A 19389-nucleotide genomic window follows, 5' to 3' on the forward strand; every position below is an offset into this window, starting at 1 on the left:
CATCAGGTGTGACGAATTATAGAGTAATATTCAGTAGAATTCGCATCTTTACAAAAACAATCTGTTCCTAACTGGAAAGTGCAGATCCTGATAAACTATCTGTTGTATGCGGCATCAAAATACACGCAATTACCAGCAGATGGAGTAAGTCGGTACATTTTTAGTTGAAGAAAAACGGATTAATTTTTTATTTTGATGTTCCAATTGCTCTTTAATTGTTCAGTAATTTCCAAATTGCTTACGGCTTTAAACGAGTTAAACACCTTTAAAAGGGATCAGATAAAGTCTTTCCATATAACTGGCCGGTTAGCTCAGTTGGTTAGAGCGTGGTGCTAATAACGCCAAGGTCGCGGGTTCGATCCCCGTACGGGCCACTACTGATTTTCTTGCCACGGCTTGTTTTGCGGAAAATATGAAAATAATATACACGCATGTATTAAAATAATCACCCAATTATATAAAGTGCAAGGCGAATGAGTGACATGAAGCACACACATTTACTTACAAAACTGGAAGACGTGAGCATTCCCCGAAGAAGTTGAAGAATTTTGGGAATGAGAAAGAACAGGGAACGAACGGATAGGCTTAGGAACTTTGATGTTGAAATTTCAGAAATCGCCAGCTCTTGAGAAATCACTGATGTGCTAGCTGTCCTCACTCCTGCTCAACCAGTATTGCCGAATGCAAAGTATCTAACGGTGAAAGCTGTCCGTAAACGCAAAACGAGTCGAGAAATTTTACATATCTCACCTTAGACTGGGTTGATATGTTTTACCGCACATGTTGCCACATTGATCAGGATAGGATTACACAACTGGAATGCCCCTGCGTAAAATGAGGATTAATGAAGAGTTTCAGATTCCATTGTTTACCATTCTCTCCCTTCTTATTATGTGGCCTCTTTATATAATTACAGGCTGGCTCTTGCAGACAGATTGCATCCATTGTGTTTTCACCTTTCAAACTTGAAAATGTGGCCTTTGACGTGTCACAGTTGTCAAATGTCCTGAGAGTACAGGACGGAAAGATTGGGCCAGAATCAAATTGACTATCCTGATTGACGAAGTATGAGCAACTAATCACTAGCTGAAAACTTCAGAAGAGGTACTTTTGTATTTTTTCCAAATTGTAACTTACAAATTAGCCAGTGCAACAATGCACACCAAACATTCAACGAATTTCTTCTTTGTTTGACACCTGCACTTACAATAGAAATAATACAAATTTTAAAACTTCGGTTCTTTGAAAACACTAAACTTAACATAAAACTGGCTATTTATCACAACCGAATGCAATAAAAGTCTCTATGTGCACCTATCCTTTGGTGCTACTCGGGTAGAAGCTTCTAAAATTCTGAATGGCTGAGACAGATAAAAGAAACTGTGTTCCCTTAGTTAATGGGTAATGGGCAAGGCTCATAGAAACAAGGTTAAATGTAAAAAATTTAGAATAGATGGTAGGCTTATTTTTATGTAGCTGTGACTGAAAATTATCAGGAGATGGACACTGGAAGCATCAATTAACCAGAATTGAAGTTATGACAATGAAAGATTATTCAGATACAAGTAATGGTCAAGCTTAAGATGTTATCCAGAGGAACTCAAATAGTGATATGTTGGACTATGATGACCAATGACTCTTCATTGACATCTTCATTGCAATAGTTGTTTTCTTTTAATTAATTTGCTTAAGAATTGAGTCATTATCATCCAAATAAAAATCAAGCAGCAGAAGCCCCTTTCTAAAGGCTTCATTTTATTTTCCCATTGGTCAGTTTTTCTCAGGCCTGAACATGGTCAACTATTACTTTGATGTCAAGGGCAGGTGTTTGGGAGTTCCAGGATTTTGACCCAGTGACAGTAAAGGAATGCCTGAAATGTGAAATATAAAAAATACACAACGTTCTGCAGAATGGAATGTTTATTTAATGTTTACAACGTGTCTATCCTTACCACCTGGCCTACTCACAATACTCCTGAGAATTGTCAAGTATAACAAACTCATTTTTAATTTCAAAAATATACTTTATTCATTAAAAAACTTTATATACTTATAGAGTCACGAGAGCAGATTGGTTCTGTACAGTCTTTGCATATGGAGAAAGAAACAAATGCTGGAGTTTGACTTTATCCAACAAATAAACCCAAGGCATTTCTTACTTATGAAAGGTGCAATTTACATACGTTCGAGGTACTGACATGGTCTAGTTAGCATATGCTTAAATCCTAGACTCTGGATATACTATAGAAATAAACTGCAGTTGTAGCATCCTATCTTTACAACTCACCTTTCAGAATGGGTAATGATTGCTGGTATTAGAGACAATATTTTGATTTAATATTACTGTATTATTAAATTTTGCTGAGTGAACCTGGCAACACAATTCAGATCTGGTTGCTTCACTTGAAGAAAATAATTAAATGCCCAATCATACTGATTCTCATTCAGATTTGTGTCCGGGACAATAGATACTCTGAAAAGAATGAGGCACTGGATTGATTTATGAAAACTTTTATTTTCACTCTTTGGAGTTCTCATTTTTATTTTACTTTTTTTCACCTTGTCTTAATCCTATACAACATTAAATTAGCTCTGATCTTTCAGGGTGCTTTTAGAAAACAGGAAGCTCTGAGGAAAAATATCAAAGCATTGTGGTCAAGTTTCAACTCTCTCATAACAACATTTAACTCAATGGAGCTTCATATTAGGTATAGTGTTTAATTTTTGTTACTGGGAAGAGGACTAGCCTGACAGTTGCCAACATTATAACAACTGTTCTCCAGTACAGCTTATTGGTTGCCAAGCACCTTGGTGCATGTTGAGAACATAGAAGTGCTATATTATTGCAAGTTACTTCCTTCATAAGCTGAAATCATTTCAGAATAAGCGCTTACTGAAACAGACGTTGTATCTTGCACTGAACAAACACCACTTTTATTTTTTTTCGTATAGAACTCAGGAAATATAATCTGCCAATACAGTACATAGTTCAAAAGAGTTCTGTGTATAATTAGCATCATAGCAAGTCTGATGGTATCAAATAATTCTAGTTCGTCTCTGATTCATAGCATGAAACCACTTGCATATATTCAAATGAGAACAACTTGTTTTCTGATCAATGTCAATTATGGTTCAGTTGGTAGCAGTTTCACCTTTCAGGAGATTGTGGTTTCACAGTATCACTCCAGAACTTGAGTACGAAGATCAAGCTTGTCCCTATAATGCAAACTGAGATAGTGCTGCACTGTTAGAGGTGTTGTCTTTCCCGTGAGATTTAGATAGAGAACCCTCTGCCTCAAGTACATTTAGAAGATCTCAAGCCAATATTTTTAAGAATAAATGATTATTACCAGTGTCACAAGCAATGTTTATCAATCTCTCAATATCACAAAAAACAGATTTTCTGATCACTGCCATATTAATTTACAAAGCAGGATAACAGCATTTGGTATTGGGGTGACATATCAGCTGGGACAGAGGACTGGTTAACTGACAGAAAACAAAATCTAGGTAAATAGTGTTCAATTTCAGATTGGCAAACTGAAATTAGTGAAATGCTGCTGGGATCAGGGCTTAACTATACACAATCCTTAAGAATGGCTTTGATGAAGGAACTGATGCTATCGTAGCCGCATTTGCTGACAATACAAAGATAGTTCTATGAGAGGATACAAATGTCTGCAAAGGGACATTGATAGGTTGTGAATGGAAAAAAATGTGTCAGATGGAGTACATGAAACCTGTGTGATTTTTCATTTTGGGAGATAATGGGAACTGCAGATGTTGGAGAATCCAAGATAATAAAATGTGAGGCTGGATGAACACAGCAGGCCAAGCAGCATCTCAGGAGCACAAAAGCTGACGTTTCGGGCCTAGACCCTTCATTAGAGAGGGGGATGGGGAGAGGGAACTGGAATAAATAGGGAGAGAGGGGGAGGCGGACCGAAGATGGAGAGTAAAGAAGATAGGTGGAGAGAGTATAGGTGGGGAGGTAGGGAGGGGATAGATCAGTCCAGGGAAGACGGACAGGTCAAGGAGGTGGGATGAGGTTAGTAGGTGGATGGGGGTGCAGCTTGGGGTGGGAGGAAGGGATGGGTGAGAGGAAGAACCGGTTAGGGAGGCAGAGACAGGTTGGACTGGTTTTGGGATGCAGTGGGTGGGGGGAGAAGAGCTGGGCTGGTTGTGTGGTGCAGTGGGGGGAGGGGACGAACTGGGCTGGTTTAGGGATGCAGTAGGGGAAGGGGAGATTTTGAAACTGGTGAAGCCCACATTGATACCATTAGGAACAGCAACTCATATTCCGCCACAAGGACTGCAACTTTCCCCCCACAGTGATTGAGAACGCCCTTGACCGCGTCTCCCGTATTTTCTGCAACACATCCCTCACACCCGGCCCCCGCCACAACCGCCCTAAGAGGATCCCCCTCGTTCTCACACACCACCCTACCAACCTCCGGATACAACGCATCATCCTCCAACACTTTCGCCATTTACAATCCGACCCCACCACCCAAGACATTTTTCCATCCCCACCCCTGTCTGCTTTCCGGAGAGACCACTCTCTCCGTGACTCCCTTGTTCGTTCCACACTGCCCTCCAACCCCACCACACCCGGCACCTTCCCCTGCAACTGCAGGAAATGCTACACTTGCCCCCACACCTCCTCCCTCACCCCTATCCCAGGCCCCAAGATGACATTCCACATTAAGCAGAGGTTCACCTGCACATCTGCCAATGTGGTATACTGCATCCACTGTACCCAGTGTGGCTGCCTCTACATTGGGGAAACCAAGCGGAGGCTTGGAGACCGCTTTGCAGAACACCTCCGCTCAGTTCGCAACAAACAACTACACCTCCCAGTCGCAAACCATTTCCACTCCCCCTCCCATTCTCTAGATGACATGTCCATCATGGGCCTCCTGCACTGCCACAATGATGCCACCCGAAGGTTGCAGGAACAGCAACTCATATTCCGCCTGGGAACCCTGCAGCCATATGGTATCAATGTGGACTTCACCAGTTTCAAAATCTCTCCTTCCCCTACTGCATCCCTAAACCAGCCCAGTTCGTCCCCTCCCCCCACTGCACCACACAACCAGCCCAGCTCTTGCCCCCCACTCACTGCATCCCAAAACCAGTCCAACCTGTCTCTGCCTCCCTAACCGGTTCTTCCTCTCACCCATCCCTTCCTCCCACCCCAAGCCGCACCCCCATCCACCTACTAACCTCATCCCACCTCCTTGACCTGTCCGGCTTCCCTGGACTGACCTATCCCCTCCCTACCTCCCCACCTATACTCTCTCCACCTATCTTCTTTACTCTCCATCGTCGGTCCGCCTCCCCCTCTCTCCCTATTTATTCCAGTTCCCTCTCCCATCCCCCTCTCTGATTTTTCATTTTGACAGGAAGAGTGTAAGAATAGGTTATTGTCTAAATGGAAAAAGACTGCAGAATTCTGCAGTTCAGAGGGATCTGGGTGCCCCTGCACATGAATCACAAAACATCAGCATGCAGATACAGCAACTAATTTACAAGGTAAATGGAGCATTGGTCATTATTGCAAGCAGGGATGGAGTATAACTGTAGGGAAGTCATGCTGCAACTGTACAGAGTATTGGTGAGACCACATTAGAGTATGTGTATAGTTTTGGTCAGTTTACTTAAGGAGGGAGTTCCAAGTATGTTCATTAGGGTGGATTCTAGGGTAAAGGGTTTTGAAAAAAAATGTTCAAGTGAATGTGAGCACTACTAGTTAGCCTAGCATTTATTGTCCACCCTGAGTTGCCCTAGAGAAGCGATGAGAACATTCTTGAAAAGCTGCAGTCTTTGGGCATGTAGCAAGATCTACAGTTAATTCAGGAATGCCAGGATTTCGATACAGTGACAACAAAGGAACAGTGACGAAGTTCAAGTTGGGATGGTGTGTAACTTGGAGGGTAACTTGCAGATAGTGGTGTTCCCATGCATCTGCTGCTGTTATTTAAGGTGGTAGAAGTCACAGATTTGGAAGGTACTTTCAAAGGAGACTTGGTGAGTCACTGCAGGGCATCTTGTAAATAATACACCATGCTGCCACACAATTTCATAGTGAAGGGAATGTTTAATGTGGTAAGTGGAGTGCCAATCAAGCAAACTGCTTTTTTCTGAATGGTGTCAAGCTTCTTGAATGTTGTTGGAGGTGCACTCATTCAGGTAAATAGAGTATTTAATCTCACTCCTGACTTATGCCTCATAGCTAAACACTAGATACAGGTGGTGAGTTTCTTACCATGGAGTTCCTAGCATCTGTTTGTCGCTAATATGAGGAAACATTGAGGAGGTTCAGCTTTTGAATTTAGAAGAATGAGAAGTAATCTTGAGAGATGTAGGATTCTAAGTGAGCCTAACAGGATAAATGCTGAAAGGTTTTTTTCCCCTCATTGGTAATCTACAACCAGGTGACACTCTTTAAGTGGCAGGCCTCTCATTTAGGATGTAGATGAGGAGGAAGTCCTTCTTTCAGATCATCAATATTTAAAACTCTCTCATAAAAAGAGAAATTGCTGAAGAAACTCAACAGATCTGGTGCATATGAGGGAAAAAAGTTGATTTGATTTAATTGTCATGTGCACTCAAGAACAAAAGTACAGGAGTACAGTGAAAAATGTGCAAAGCCCATATGTGATAATAGATCCTAGGACTCTGTGGGAATGGGTGACTGTGCTAAAAGCAACCAATGTCATAACAGGACTGGGTGTGAAAGGATGGAATCTGACCCTAAAGTTATTGACCCTACGTTGAGTCCTAGAGGCTGCAGAGTGTCCAAAAGTGAAATGTTGTTCTTTGAGCTTTTGCTGATGCTCTCTGGAACACTGCAGCAGATCTGCCACAGAAATGTGGCCAGGGAACACAATGGTGTGTTGAAGTAGCAGGCAACTGGAAGTTTGGGATGTTTGTGGACAGAGTGTAGATGATCTGCAAAGCAGTTATCCAGTCTACGCTTTGGTTGTCCAATGTAGAGGAGACCGCATTATGAATAGTGAATACATTAGACTGCATTGAGTGAACTATACATGAATCACTGTTTCACCTGGAAGATTTGTCTGGAGCCTGGAGTGTTGAGGAGGGAGGAGGTAAACGGGCAGGTAATAACCCTTCTGCCGTGTTCCAGTGAGCCGCAGCACAAGCTCAAAGAAAATATTCATTTTCCACTTGGAGGCCCTGTGGCCTCCAGAACTCAACATCTGTTTTAATAACTTTAAATAGAGACAAAAATCTGCAGAAGCTGGAATTCAAGGTAGACAAACAGGTGGCTACAAGAAGTCAGCAGGCCAGGCAGCATCTGGAGGAAAGGAACTGTCAATGTTTTGTGTATTACCCTTCTTCAGGACTTCTTGTGCCTTCTTTGTTCCCCCTTCCACAGCTCTTAACGACCACCCTCTTCAAACATAATAAAGATAGGGTCGCCTTTGTCCTCACTTTGCACCCCACTAGCCTCCGCATCCAATGTATCATCCTCAAACATTTCCGCCAACTCCAATTAGACCCCACTACATGGAACATCTTCCACTCCTCACCCCTCTCTGCCTTCTACAAGGACCATTCCCTTCGCCACTCCTTAATTTGCACCACCGTCCCCACGAACCATCTCAACCTGCCCGGTACCTTCCCCTGTAACCGTAAAAGATGCAACACCTGCCCATACACCACCTCCCTCACTTCCATTCAAGGCCCTAAACAGCCCATTCAAGTGAGACAAAACTTCACCTGCATCTCCTCCAACTTAGTCTTGTGCATCTGGTGCTCCCAATGTGGTCCTCTCTATGTTGGTGAGACCAATCGTAGACAAGATGACCATTTCACATCTCCGCCTGGCCCTATAATGGTCAACCTCCTGGGTACAGTTCATTTCAACTCCCCATCCCACTCACCCTCTGATTTGTCTGTCCTCTGCCACCTCCAGTGTCGCAGTGACTTGGACCACAAATTTGAAGAACAAAACCTTATGCTCCACCTGGTTACCCTACAGCCTGGAGGACTGAACATTCAGTTCTCCAATTTCAAATAACCTTGCCACCCACCTCTTCCCTTCCACTTTCTGACCCTTCCTTCCAGCCACCAACCGGATTCATCCCTCCCATCGACCAACAACATCATACCTACCACCAGTGCCCATCTATCACCACCATTCTGCCTCCATCCCTTCCCCCCATTTATCTGCAGCTCCCCCTACCCCCACTTCCAGTCCTGAAGAAGGGTAGAAACCGAAACGCTGCCTGCTGTGTTCTTCCAGACTCCTGTTTAATAACTTTAGAGCCTTATTCCATTCCTCTTGTTTTTATAACCACGCCATACCCAATCCTTTTATGAGTCATTTTACCAGTCACCCATTCCCAGGTACGCCCAGGCCAGATATCACATTATATGGTCGCCATCAGTACAGCTAACCCATTTTCTCATGCTTAACTCTTATTATGTCTTATTCAGCTTCTCTTCTGTCCTGACCTGCAATTCATTACCTCCTTGTTTACCTACCCCTTTCATATCTCACTCTCTCTCCAGGTTCCATCTCCACCTATCCACTAACCACCAGCAACGCCCTTTCCACCCTGACTTCAGCTATCGTAAATCACAGATTTTTCTAGCTATTAATAGTCTAATGAAGAGTCACTGGACTTGAAAAGTTAACTCTGGTTCAGATCTGCTGAGTTTCACCAGCATCTGCAGTTCTTAAATTGTCTCTTTCAAAGAGCAAGATCTTCTTACATTGAATTTATTCAACATTAAGCTGGGTGGAGTTTGAGTCACAGGGATTCAAGTATTCTGGGTGAACAGGTAAGAAAGTAGAATGAAAGCCATATGAGATTAGTCATGATCTTATTGACTGGTGTAGTAAGCTCAAGAAGTCGAATGGTGCACCCTGCTCCTATTTATGACATTCTTATTGTTTGTGGACATTTACGTTATACAAGATAGCTACTGTATTCTCTACAAGTGATTATATTTCAAATACACAGTTCCAAAGAGTCATATTAGACTTTAAACCATAACTGTTTTTCTTTCTTCACAGACATTGAGTTCCTCCAGTGCTTTATTTTTATTTCAAAGGTGGTTTATGGGCTAGGACATCTTGTGGGTGTGAAGTGCCTTAAATTAATTCAAGTCCCTCCCTCTTCTGATAGTGAACCCAAGTAACATTGGAGGTTCCATTGCACAAGAAAACTCAGACTAAGTTTTCCATTTGGAGTGACCTGCATTGAGCATTGACGTTGCTATGACTGAACTAGAAATATTTGATATTGATGCTATGTATACTGCCAATATAAAAGTATGTTCTTTCACTAGACTTGGATGTGTTTCGTAATATAGTGACACAAAATCAGTACATCGTATATACATTTTTTCTGAAGGGTCCCAATCCAAAACGTCAAGCTTTCCTGCTCCTCTGATGCTGCTTGGCCTACTGTGTTCATCCAGCTTCACACCGTGTTACATCGTATATAACACGAGTTGGCCAATTTCAGTCACTGAATCAGTTTAGCAAGGCATCTTCGGATGATAGAACAAAATATCAAGTAGGATGATGAAAGTTCATCAACTTGAGATCTTTACTAAACTTCTCGATGTTTCCAACATTTTGAAGTTTCCAGCACCTATATTATAATATTTTTGTATTAGTTTGGTACTTGTTCATCATTCTACAACCTTCATTATAAATATAAATGATTTCATATGTCCGAGTTTGTATGAAGTTTCATCATCTATCTGCAAACACCCCTTCGCTTTTTCTAACAGATCACGTAGAATCTTGTGTTCGGTATTTTCGGTTTTGATCCTAATAAGAAACAATAATTTAAGTACCTGATGATGTGAGATCTGAGTTCTAATAAAGAAACCTAAATAATTCTTGTTTTAAATAGGTCTTGCAGATACTTTTTCTCCCCCCACGTCTCAAAAACGTGAAGAGAGCATAACTTTTTTTTGAAAGAAAGTGAGTTTCTTCGCTTCAGAGACAATGGGGTTGAACAAGAATTGGAATCACAGTCTCCACAATAACAGGCAGTCACCACATGGAGGCGATCATACTCCGCAATGCGTCAACTGCTCCCGGCTTTAACGTTTTAAACTAAGCTCGGTTAACGGGGTTAAAAAAAACATACAAAATCACTCCGAGACCGGTTGAAGAAGAACCTCGGTAGCTCAAGGTCGAAACTAACCGAACTGGCGTACGCGAACACCCCAAACGGTTCCAATAAGTATCACGGAGGTTGGCGATTCCGGGAACAGCTTGTGGGTTGGGGTGAAGATGGTGGGAGAAGACAATATAGCTTTGGCTTTTCCCCCCTAAAAAAATAAAGCGACAACCCTACTAAATGTTTCATTAAAACACCAAAACATTTATTTACGGCCACATCTCTTGCCGCAAATTAAAACCGCCATTTTAGTTTTTAAAACAAAAGCAATGCAACGAAAATTTCAGGTAATAAGAAAAGCCACAAATTCCTTATTCCTGTATTTTCTTTCCTCCCCCACCCCCTTTCCTTCCTCTTTTACAGCGGGAGAGCAAGACTAGCCAAACAGCCAAAAGGGGAAAAACAAGATCCGGGCTCGGCGGAGAAAACCGTTCTTCCTCGCCCACCGCCTCTGAACGCGTGAAGAAGGCCGCGTCAGCCAATGGTGGCGGGGCTCGGCTCTCTCGCGTGGTTTGGAAGGCCGGTCCGTTGGGGCTGTTGGCCAATGGGGCGTCGAGTTGCCGCGTCGGCGGCGCAGCGATCCGGGTTGTGCGCGCGAGCCGGGTGCTGCGGCCTCGCCTGGTTTGAGGGGACTGGAGGTGACGCTCTCAGTGTATTTTTTTGACGTGGCGGCTACGTATCAGCACAGCCATCCACTCCTGGCGCACCGTAATCAGTGACGAGTAAAACTACGTAAGGGGTAAGTGAGGAGACGGAGGGAAAGGAGTCAATTGAGAGACGGTGGCACCAACACTTAACACGCACATCATGCACGTAGCATTAATGCAAAAGGGGGGGAAAGAGGGAGGGAGAGAGAGAGAGAGAGAGAAAAATAAGGAATCCAATGGCTGGGGACATTGTGTGTGTGAGAGAGGAAGGTGCCAACCGTTCGGCTGCCTCTTGTTTCTCTGTCTCTCTCTGTTTTCTTCCTCATTTTCTACCCCTCACTCTCTCTTTTGGGGAGGGCAAGAGGCAGGCGAATGCTGGCTGACGAGATCAGATCAGAACTCGCAGTCCAGTCCGTCTGCTGATGGATGTCCTCGGTTCAGGGCTTGTTTTGGTCATCCTCTTCATTTTTCGGAGGGGATGGTATGGGGTGGAGGAAGATTTGGGAACGTATCCATCACCACCACCCGCAGCAACAGTTTCTCGTCCTCGATTTTCAGGCTTTAAAATGTTCCCCATGGCTGTTAAATCAAGAGAGATCAGGATGTTTATTGTGACAAATCGAAATGGAAGCCTTTAATTAAAAAATGGTTTTGTCTGAGTCATGCGATTATTGAGGCTCTTGAGTATGATTACATTATTTTACATGCTTTTTGGGGTGACTCGTTTTTACCCCTTCACACTACTGTTTCTTTCTATATGAAACCAGGAATAATAAAAGACTAGTCGCGAGAGCAGGTTGATTTCACAGTAGGAGCTTCAAATGAATATTGCCGTTTCGGTGCGTTCGTTTTCACTAGAAATCGATTTTAAACTGCAGATTGCAAGCGAAACAATTGCAAGTTGCATACTGGCGTTTTTTAAATTCCTGAAACAGCGGTAGATAACGACAAGAATCGGGTAAAGGCACTACCGATCTGTGCGCAGTTTTGCAAACAAAATGCCCTGCAGTGTTGTTTTTCGAGTTCGAATTCAATGATCACCGAGTTTGATAAAATTTAATATTTCCCATGGTGTCTGGTATCAACTTTACTGGGATTTCAGAGCAGCTGGGGGGACGGTTTTGTTTTATCCCCTTGTTGGTTTTGAAGAGGATGGCAAGTGTGGAATTGATCTTTTCAGCGCCAAACAGCTGCCCCCCCCCCCCCCCCCAAGTCGACAGATTTCTGTTGAATACCTGTCGATATGTGTATGTGAGCCTGTGTTGGTTTGTATTTACCCCACTTTTCTCCCCTCCTCCTATTGAGATGACAGGAGCGGTGCTCGCCGTGTCTCCTGTTACTTTAGCCGCCCATTTTTTGTATGTAAGCTCCTGACGTTTGTCCACTTGCGACAACATGATCAGCTACAGTGTAACAACATGACGTTATCCTCGGTTAGACTTTGTCACAGAAAATACGACCGAGACTGTCGATGTGTGTGTGTGCGTTGAGTGAGTGAGGAGAGAGACACGGGGAAATTTACTTAGAGGGAGTTTTGAAGGCGAGAGAGCGAGGTCTTGCCGCCGCCGTCAGTCTTGCGTTGGCGCCGAGGAGACTCGGGCGTTGATCCGATCGTGGCGAAACCAGATATAAGGGAGAATAGGACAGGACTGGATACTTGGATGCAGTTTATTCATTTTGACATATTTTTATCCTCTCATTTCGTTTTCAAGTGACAACATTCGCAGCTGGGGTGGTCTTTTCAGTATTTTGCGCCGAATGTCGGGAGTTTATTTTCCTTTTTTGGGACGGGGTGGGAAGGAGGGGACGGTCAAAATAATCGCCGCAAATCGTATTTTTGCCTTTTGGAAAGGTCCCGATGCCTGTTCAGAAGTGGAAAGAGGGGGCGGTGGGTTGACGTGCGATGGCCGTTGTTTTAAACTGGCTGGACTATGAAACTGGTCAGAACCCATTTTCTTACCCTCCCTTCAATTTCAGATCCGTATGTGTTAACTCCCTGAATGTGTTATCTTTTCAATAAATCCCTATCCGTCAGCCCCCAATTTGGGGGGTATTCATGTATGAATCACTTAAATATGGGATTAAAATTGATCTCCACCCGAATAATAAACACGCGGCTGCGGTTTGTGAAAAGCCTTTTTTAAATTTTCGAATACACAACTGCAACTCCCGACCAACGGGGCGGAGCCTTGGCTTTTATTTTCTTTTGAAATTAAATTTCTACGTTTTTCGGTCGTTAATAACTTGGTGAATGTCGCTTTTTAAAAGGGTAGCTTGATTGCAAAGATGTTTAAAAGAAAATCTAGTTCTGGCAGAAGACTGCGATAAAATGGCGGCGTTTGATTTGAAGGGGAAGGTTTCAGAAATGGCGTAGTGACTGAAGCCAGCTTTTCTTGCGGTGTCCAATTGCTCGCCTACCTTTTGTGTTGCAGTGTGGAAATGCATTGAGGCGGCTCAGCTGTAATCTTATGGTAGAACCGAATTTTGCGGGATCTGCATATTCATCCACTTCAAACCGTCAAACCCCATTCCGATAACGCCACAAAAATCAAATTGCCGAACGCCTGATTACGTTATGTTGTATTACAGATAAATATGATGGTGGCTTGCATGTACACAAATTTTCCCCCACCCCTCCAAAGGATTTTTTTTCAATTCTTTTGACTTGGAATACAAAGTCGTAATCACGATGTTTTCCAAAGCAGTATCGTACTGGAATAGTCAATATCATCATTCATCTGCATTGTCGCATTTGTGCTTTCTACCAAAAATATCGGCGTGCAGGGATTGTTCTTGGAGCAGAAAAGGTGAACGGGCGATGTTTTTAAACGTTAATAACTGAGAACTACTGGAATCAGTATGTCGAATCCTTCCCCTCACAGGGAGGTTAATTAAAATAATGTAGATTTAAGATTCACGTCAAGGAAGTTAGATTTTTTTTAGTGGCAGCTAAGATCTTGAATCGCACTACCTGAAATTATTCTGAATTAGTTTTAGTTGTAACTTTACCTCGGAAGGAAAATTATAAGGAGATTTGGAAAGAGTGGGGGAGTGGAACCAACTGGATAGCTCTTTCAAAGAGCAAGCACAGGCATGATAAATTGAATTAACTCCCAAGGTTTATGATTCCACAAATTCAATAGTGTTTTATTCCAGAAGGTGTTCTTAAATTGGTATTATTGAATTTTTATGACATTGTTTCTTGCATAGCATTCCTGCTGTATTGGAGTACTGATATCAGTCTTAACATTACAAATTCTTTTGGGCACTATTTCTGTTTAAAGGATTGACTCCAATGCTTATGTGATCTCATTTTTAAGAAGGCCATTTCATAATACTATCAGAAGAAAGCCTGCTGTATTGACAGTTAAACAAATAAAAGTACTTAATGCCAGCCTGTCCTTCCTGACTAAATTAACATTTGCTGCTAATTGTAAGGAGAAACATTAGTAATTGGCTAATAAAAATACTTAAAAAGGGTACTTTGTAATGAATGGCAAAATTATTTGAAGTGTCAGAGAAATTTTGATGCTAAAGTTCAAAATAATTCCAGATATCTAGTATCTTTTGCAAATTGGTGTACAGATCTCAATTTATTACTCATGTTTTGCTGGTAAAGAACAGTTGATATGGTTTTGATGTTGGTTAAAATGTGTGTATATAATTACTTATTGAAAGAACTTTTCTGTAATTCAGTTGAAATCTGTTTATTAAAAATATGGTGTGTGTGGGATGTATGTGTTAATTTCATAATTTCAGAACAACTTTATTTCCAATAATCACACAAAAGGCCTAAGATAGAACAAAGTTCCATTCTTTTGAAGTTGTTTTATTGTCAGAATTATCTTTCACAATTCAAGCTATTTTTGTTCCTTACCATGTTGAGTTGGATATGGTTTTGATTAGTTTTTTAAAAAATTCTTTTGTACCTAATTTCTGTTTATCTTAATGGCCAATGTATCCACCACAATGAATATAAGCACATAGTCCAGGCTGATGCTGAAAGGTAGTACAAATGGAATGATACTTTTCAATTTCATCTTTCCGAGATGTTAAAGTGAACCCCCGTTTTCATTTGTATGGACAGGAACAAACCAGTACATTACCAGTTCCCATACTCTCCGATGTTATATCACATTACTTGAAAGAACCAACGCTACCAAAAAACATATGTAGCTCATTGACTGGTTGTCAGTGCTGACTGTGCAACATGGTTACTATTTTTGATCATATAACAAAAATGACAACAGTGGCTATGTAATGTTTTAAAGACATCAGCCATAAAATGCAACTCTTTATTCAGTTGTAACTAAGTCAATTTTTCTAAAACTACCAAGGGAAATGGATTCCTAACAAGTAAATGTATGGAAACATTGCTTTTCTTAAAATTGCAAGTGCCACAAGTGCAAGTTAATTATATGATTGTGGTGTGAGTAGGTGTGTTACAGTATACCATTGCTATTATGAAAATAAAAATAAAATTCATACAATTAAGACTCAAAATAGTGATGCCAGCAGATCACTACATATGGTTTTACATTACTTCTAAGAATCCCAGTTACACCAACCGCTAACTAGAGTGGACAGGCAATCATTTTCATGTTTTCTGCAAAAGTTGCAATCTTCTTTAGTGGTTTGGAGTAGCAGTGAATTTTGAGCTTTTGCCAGGCAATGCTGTAAAGGGTACTGATTGCTTAATCCTTCATCTTCTTAATTCCTTGTCAAGGGACCATCAGAGCTTTACTGTCTTCTCCTCTATCCATCTTCAATCTGCCTCCCCCTCTGTCCTTCTTTATTTCAGGACCCTCTCCCCATCCCCCTTTTCTGATAAAGGGTCTCGGCCAAAAATGTCAGCTTTTGTGCTCCTCTGATGCTGCTTGGCCTGCTGTGTTCATCCAGCTCTGTACTTTGTTATTAGAGCTTTACAATCCAGTTTATCCCGGAGAATGAGCAATATGTACACTTTGTTCTTTGAATTAAGTTAACATCAGAATGAGCTTTAAAATTAAAGATTCAACTGATCCATGTTCATAGAAATCATAGAATCCCCATAGGGTGGCCTTGGCCTATTGACTCCTTTGTGATTGTCTGGAGAGCATCCCACCCACACCACCATGCAAAATCATCTTGCATTTCTCACAGCTAATCCACCTAGTTTGCACATTGCTGAACACGATGGGCATTTTAGAATGGCCAATCCACCTAACCTGCAAATCTTTGCACTGTGGGAGGGAACTGGGGCACTGTGGAGGAACAGGGCAAAAGTGCAGACTATGCACAGTTACCTGAGAGTGGAATTGAACCCAAGTCCCTGGTGTTGAGACAGCAGTGCTAACCATTGTGCCACCCCAGTCTTAGTGTTCATGCTGATTGTGAGTGTTTTTTTGACCTTTCTCACTTATCAGTAGATAATTTAATACGTACTCGTAGTGAGAGGAACTGAAGTTTTTTGATAACTTTTGTCTCCGAAAATTAGGTGTCTCGTGTCAGAGTGATGAATTTGTCCATGCAGAGATTCAGTTCATTTTCCTGGATGCTGGGTTCTTGGAAACCTTTTTGATGCCGATACTGAAATCTGGAGCAGAAGTTTGCTTCTTGCCCTGTCTTGATCGCAGAACCTGATTATGCCGCAGTAACGCTTACCTGCTTGTGTGGCTGTACAACCTTTATTTCTTTAAGCCCTATTGGTGTAGAAAAAAAAGTATTTTTTACGCATCTATCTACATAAATCATAAGAAAAAGTAGAGCTATACTAAATTTAAACGTTAATGTCATGAATTATTCTATCCTTTATTGCCACAGATGGATCCACTTGCCCAAAGCTGCAATAGTTTGTAACATTTGTCACTTCTGGGTTCTAGGATCATATACTACTTTGGGATTGATGTCCTCCAAATCTGACACCTACCGCCATCTGGGTGAAAAAGCGTTTCTTTTTGTCCCCTCCAACTTTTGTACCAATCAATCTAAATACGTCTTTTCCACAAAAACACAAAATGTCAGCTGTGGTCTAACCTATGTTATATAATTCCAGAATCACATTCCTGCTGCTGTATTCAGCACCTTGACCCATGAAGGAAAGCATCACAGATGCCTTTTCAGTTTTAACTACTTGTTCTGCGGCTTTGAGAATCTGTGGACATGCACTTCAAGGTCTCTCATCTTTTCTACCCGTCTCAGTATCCTTGCATTTCTTGCATCTCCAAATGTTAAACTTACATTTTTCTGAGTTGAATTCCATTTGCTCGTTTTCTGCCTACTCAGTTGAACCATTGATTTAATCCTATAACTGACAACCATCCTCCTACCTGTTAACTACCCAGCCAAATTTTGTGACATCTGCAAACTTCCTAATCATGTCTCCCATACTGAATGCGTACTATTAACAGCAAGGAATTTATACTGAGCCCTGTGGACCACCACCAGAAACTAATCTCCATTCCCAGAAAACATTCAGCCACCATTAGCCTTTGTTTTCTGTCACTGAGCAATTTTGGATCTAGCTTGTCAGGTTTTCCCTATGGGCATTTACTTTCCTGGCCCGTCTACCATGTGAGACCTTCTGAATTACTTTTAATAAATTTCATGTAGACATCGTCCATTACACTATCAGTCCTTCTTGTTACTCCTTCAAAGAATGCAGTTGTTGGTAAGGTATGACATTCTCTTAAACCATGCTGATGATTGTTGATAAATCTGTCTGAAAGTAACATAATCCAACTTTTCATATTGATTCCAGTAATTTGCCCATCACTGAAGTTGGACTTACTGGCCTTCTTGTGTTTTAATCAATGTACTCAACCAGAGCAGGTGAGACTTGACATGAACCTTCTGGTTGAGAAGTAGGGACATAACGACTGTGCTATGAGAGTCCTCTGACTGACCTATAATTACTTGGCTTATATTTTGTGCCCTTTTTGAATACCAAATTTCTGATACCTTGTCTCATCCAATGGGGATTTAAAAATGTTCCGAGAGCATCTGTCATTTCCTTCCTGGTTTCCTTTAACAATCCAAGATAGGATTAATTTAGCCCTTGTGATTTAATCACCTTCAATTTCCCAGTACATTGGTTCTCAGTTTGCTTACTGTTATCTGAGAATTTACAGGCTTTCTCTTCAACTATTATCCCTCTCCTTTGTACAAACATAATACTAAGTAAGAACCCTGCCCACAACTTCTGTATCCATGCATGAATTACCATGTACATCTCCACCATATGGCCTCATTTGATTATGTAAATAGGAAATGCTGGATAAACTCAGTAGGCTTTGGATTCAAAATGTTTTTTTTGTTTCTTTCTCCACAGATACTGTGTTTTTCCAGCATTTTGTTTCAGTTTCAGATTTCTAGCATCTGTTTTATTCTGTTATTATTTGGCCTCATCTGATGCTTCATGCATTTTATATTGTAATATCCTTCCTCATAATTGTGATTGATTTAACCAGTAACGGTACCTGCCATTTATTCATCCCTTTCTCTATCCTGCTTGAAAACTGCATGTCTGAGGATACAGAGCTGCTAGTCTTGCCCTTTTAGCCAGGGTTCTGTTGTAATGATATGATGCTGCCATGCGTCTATCTTGCCCTTAGCTCAAAGGTTTTATTCTCTCATTCTCAAAAACCATTTCATATCTCCAGTTCTCTGTGCCATACATTTCTTAACCTCCACTTCCTTTGTCTTTCAGATTTCACTCAGTATGTTTCTGCCTGCCCATTCTCTGCTCTGAATTTGCCTTCAGGTTCTCACCTTCGTGTCGAACAGAGCTATGAGGAAAGACTAAGAGTGATTAGGACAAGTTGCATAGCTCTACCAAAGAGCCAGCAACGAATGTAGATCCAATTGTCTACTTTCTGCACTGTTTCATTCAATGATTCTAACTGGTCAAGACAGTCTTGGAACAAAAACACACCCTTTTTCCTTGATTTCTCATATTGACAACTTTAAGATACAAGTTAATGGCATTTCAACATTTTTATTAAATTAATGAACCTGTCCCCTAGCAAATTCAAATTCGAGCAGTGATGTCAGTCTGTAGCTGAGTTGGTAGCACTTTTTGTCAGAGTTAAGTGATACCAGGTTACTGTTTCTGTATTGCATTGTCAGGTATGTAATTTTGCATGGCACAAATACATCTTTATTTTCTAAGGGCTGTTGAGATTTTACTTGGAGGCTATTTTTTCATGCTCACTAACTTGTTTCAGTCATGTAAATACGATGTGTTCTATATTTATGTTGACACGTGGCGTATTTGGACTGTGTAGAAATGTACTTAGAATTTATCAATATCCTCAACTATCAAACATCCATTAAAGGCCACAACACATAACAAAGAAATTTATGGTTTTTTTTACTACAGGGTTAAGATTAGGACAAGACAGCAAACATATGTTAGCAAATTTTCAAAACAGCTGACACACTTTTACACGTACAACACCATCACATTAACACACTTTCTTTAGACTGGTGAGATTGCCAGTTGATCTCAAATGCAAACAGATGGAATATTTTAGACATTTAATACTTTTTTCACTGTATCTATATCTGATATAAATGTACTAATTCAGTTT

The 19389-nt window shown here is 41.3% G+C and overlaps 1 protein-coding gene, 1 long non-coding RNA gene and 1 other non-coding gene across 14 annotated transcripts in view; 2 read left to right on the forward strand and 1 right to left on the reverse strand.

Annotated features, from left to right (window-relative positions):
* Nucleotides 1-300: 300 nt before the first annotated feature.
* Nucleotides 301-374, forward strand: trnai-aau (transfer RNA isoleucine (anticodon AAU)). Its single transcript has one exon. It is a non-coding gene; the product is annotated as a tRNA-Ile (tRNA).
* A 9981-nt stretch (nt 375-10355) lies between these two features.
* LOC125463931 (uncharacterized) lies at nt 10356-13705 on the reverse strand. The gene is made up of 2 exons (XR_007249940.2): nt 13238-13705; nt 10356-11398 (listed from the first exon to the last, which is right to left on the reverse strand). It is a non-coding gene; the product is annotated as an uncharacterized LOC125463931 (long non-coding RNA).
* The window catches only part of LOC125463889 (cAMP-responsive element modulator-like), a 148512-nt gene continuing 139893 nt past the window's right edge, over nt 10771-19389 (forward strand). For 2 of the 12 annotated variants that reach the window (XM_048555655.2, XM_048555718.2), the window contains exon 1: nt 12316-13626. The gene's annotated coding sequence lies outside the window, so the exon portion shown is untranslated. The other 10 variants (XM_048555680.2, XM_048555673.2, XM_059639355.1 and 7 more) reach the window with 10 other exon arrangements.

The sequence above is a fragment of the Stegostoma tigrinum genome, chromosome 2 (genome assembly GCF_030684315.1).
Source record: "Stegostoma tigrinum isolate sSteTig4 chromosome 2, sSteTig4.hap1, whole genome shotgun sequence".
Lineage (NCBI taxonomy): Eukaryota > Metazoa > Chordata > Chondrichthyes > Orectolobiformes > Stegostomatidae > Stegostoma > Stegostoma tigrinum.